This window comes from Syngnathus typhle, unplaced genomic scaffold (assembly GCF_033458585.1).
Source record: "Syngnathus typhle isolate RoL2023-S1 ecotype Sweden unplaced genomic scaffold, RoL_Styp_1.0 HiC_scaffold_219, whole genome shotgun sequence".
Taxonomy (NCBI): domain Eukaryota; kingdom Metazoa; phylum Chordata; class Actinopteri; order Syngnathiformes; family Syngnathidae; genus Syngnathus; species Syngnathus typhle.
Window position 1 is genome coordinate 82,501 of NW_026872123.1, and position 2,500 is coordinate 85,000.

At 59.6% G+C, this 2,500-nt stretch overlaps 1 pseudogene; it reads left to right on the forward strand.

Annotated features, from left to right (window-relative positions):
• Positions 1–2,500, forward strand: part of LOC133148979 (28S ribosomal RNA) — a 9,856-nt pseudogene that overhangs the window by 3,825 nt on the left and 3,531 nt on the right.

The window sequence follows — 2,500 nt, forward strand, 5'->3', positions numbered from 1 at the left end:
AGACTCGCCTTGGAAAGGGCCCCTGCCGGCCTCGGCCTAGGCCGACGTTGGGCGGACGGTTCCTCTCCCTGTGAGTCGCACTCTAACACCTCTGTAGGCTGGCTTAGCGTTCGCTCAGCGCTCTGTTGGTACGCAGGGTGTGACCGTATGGTAGCGAGACCGAGATGACCCGAATCTGCGCACTGGTGTGGGCGGCGCCTAGTGGTATAGAACGGAGGCCAGGCCGAGTGGGTGGGTGTCACGTGGATGCCTATGTGCTCGCTTGGACCTTTGCCGAATGCGTTTCTCAAATCCTTTTGGGGCGAATATGTGGTGTACGGGGGGTAGTGGCCAGTTTGTTGCAGGCCGCTTTCCTCCCCGTTGATGAGCTCCATAGCTCTCTGGGCTTTTGTAACTCCGGGCAGTTGGGTTGCGAGTTGTCTGTTGGCCAGCTTTACGGGGGGTGAGTCTGACACTATGTGGCAGGCCTCTCCTTAGTGGGTTGGACTGCGGTGGCTTACGAGTTGGTTGCTGGGCTGCGTGGCCTAGCGGACGGCTGCTCGGGGTGGATCTTGATGTATAGCTCTATAGTATCGGGGAACTTTGTTCTCCCGTGTGCTCTCATGGTAGTGAGGCCGTAAGCATGTCTGATAGCTTACGGACAACAGCCCAGGATAGCCGACCTGGGGGATCAAAATTGGCTGAGGCGCAGCTCGGAGAGGGGCTGTTGCTGCTCGGGCGACCTCCCCGTGACGTGCTTGAGGTTGGGCACGTGTGCGGACAACGAATCAACCTCTCCGGGGGCCATGGGGACCAACCACCGGAGGCATTGCTTGGGGTCCCCAAACGGCTTGTAGTCACTTCTACGGGCCATGGTTGCGAAAACTCCTTGGTTAGGAAGTCCGTACAGACAGAGGCACAGGATCAGAGCCACAGTCAGTCGGGCCGAGGGAGCGGGTGGACCCTGGCTGGCGAAGCTCTTGAGAACTCCTCAGTGGTGTCTGAATCAATGGCCTCCGTCGCCGCTGGTATGAGAGTTGGGGTGGCGGGGGTCGTGTTAGCATTGCAGCCTGCTCTCCGTGATGGTGTGGAGGAAGAGGCGGGAGAGGGCCCGTCTAGAAAGCGACGTAAGAAGGATCCGAGGCCTCCGGACCAGGTCTTGGTGCATCTGCCTCGAGAGTCCATGGACTGCCTGCTGTGTGGGGCGCGTGTGGTTGGTATGCGCAGGTTTGGGTTGCATTGCGCTTCCCGGCATGCGGGTGTCTCCATCGTGTACGGCTGTCGTAAATGCGAAAGACAAGGGGAGAACAGTCATGCAATTCGGTGCCATGTCTCGAAGTGCCGAGGCGTGCGCGTGGTGGATGTCGAACAGGGAGTCGCTTGCGATCACTGTGGGCGCCGTTTTCGGACGGCTGTTGGAGCGTCTCAGCATAAGCGGCAGGCCCATGCAGCGGAGTGGTTCACGGCTCGTAAAGAGCGGAGCCAGGCTAGTAAGGGTCCAAGGAGGGAGAGGAAGTGGAGCGTGAAGGAAGAGGCTCGGATGGTGGAGCTTATGGAGAAATACGGGAACCATAGGCACAAGAATGTGATGGTGGCACGGATGTTGGGTACGGGTAAATCCGGAGAGCAGGTGAGGTGGAAGTGGGGGTCCCTGTGCGGTCGTGCGGCAGGCGGTGCGTCTGGTGTGCGTTGGCGAACCCTGGCTGCCAGGGCGACGCCCCAGAAATGGACCTGCCCCTCGTCGCTTCCGGATCTGGTGGAGGAAAGAGTTCTGGAAGAGCTGCTGGCGGGGGGTGAGGAGCATCGGGCCACCGCTGCCTTAGTCAAGAAAGCAGGTCGGGAGCCTAGCCTGATCGAGTCCTCTGCTTTGGATCTCATGAAAGCCCTGGGGGGTAAGGTAGTGTGGCCGGCAAAGTCCGCGAGGTCCAGACCTCGAGACCAATGGAAGACGGGTTGGGCGAGGCGGCTCGTCCAACGTAGGAGAGTGTTCTACCACCAGCAGCGCGGCTATTCTGAGGCGAGAAAGGGGCTGGCACGGCGGATCTTGGATGATCTGACGCCCCTTAGGTGTGATTTGCCGCTGGAGTTGGTGGATAGGCACTTCAGGAGTAAGTGGGAAACGGTCAAGCCGTTTTATGGACTGGAGGGCTTCGAGGTGGGACTGACCGCGAATAACGAACCATTCTACCACCCGATCCTGGGGCTGGAAGTTGTATCTAACTTGGCTAAGATGAGGAATTGCTCTGCACCGGGCCCAGACGGGATCAAGAAGCAGGCTCTTCTTGGCTGGGACCCGGACGGTACGCAACTGGCGAGGCTGTTTACGACATGGATGGTGCGTGGAGTCGTTCCCCAAGTCTTCAAGGAGTGCAAGACGCGGTTGTTACCCAAATCGGCTGACCCTACAGAGCTGGGTAATGTGGCAGGCTGGAGGCCTGTGACTATCGGGTCAGTCGTGCTGAGGTTGTTTGGGCGGATAATGGCGATGAGGCTGGCGCGAGCCTGTCCTGTTAGCCCCCGG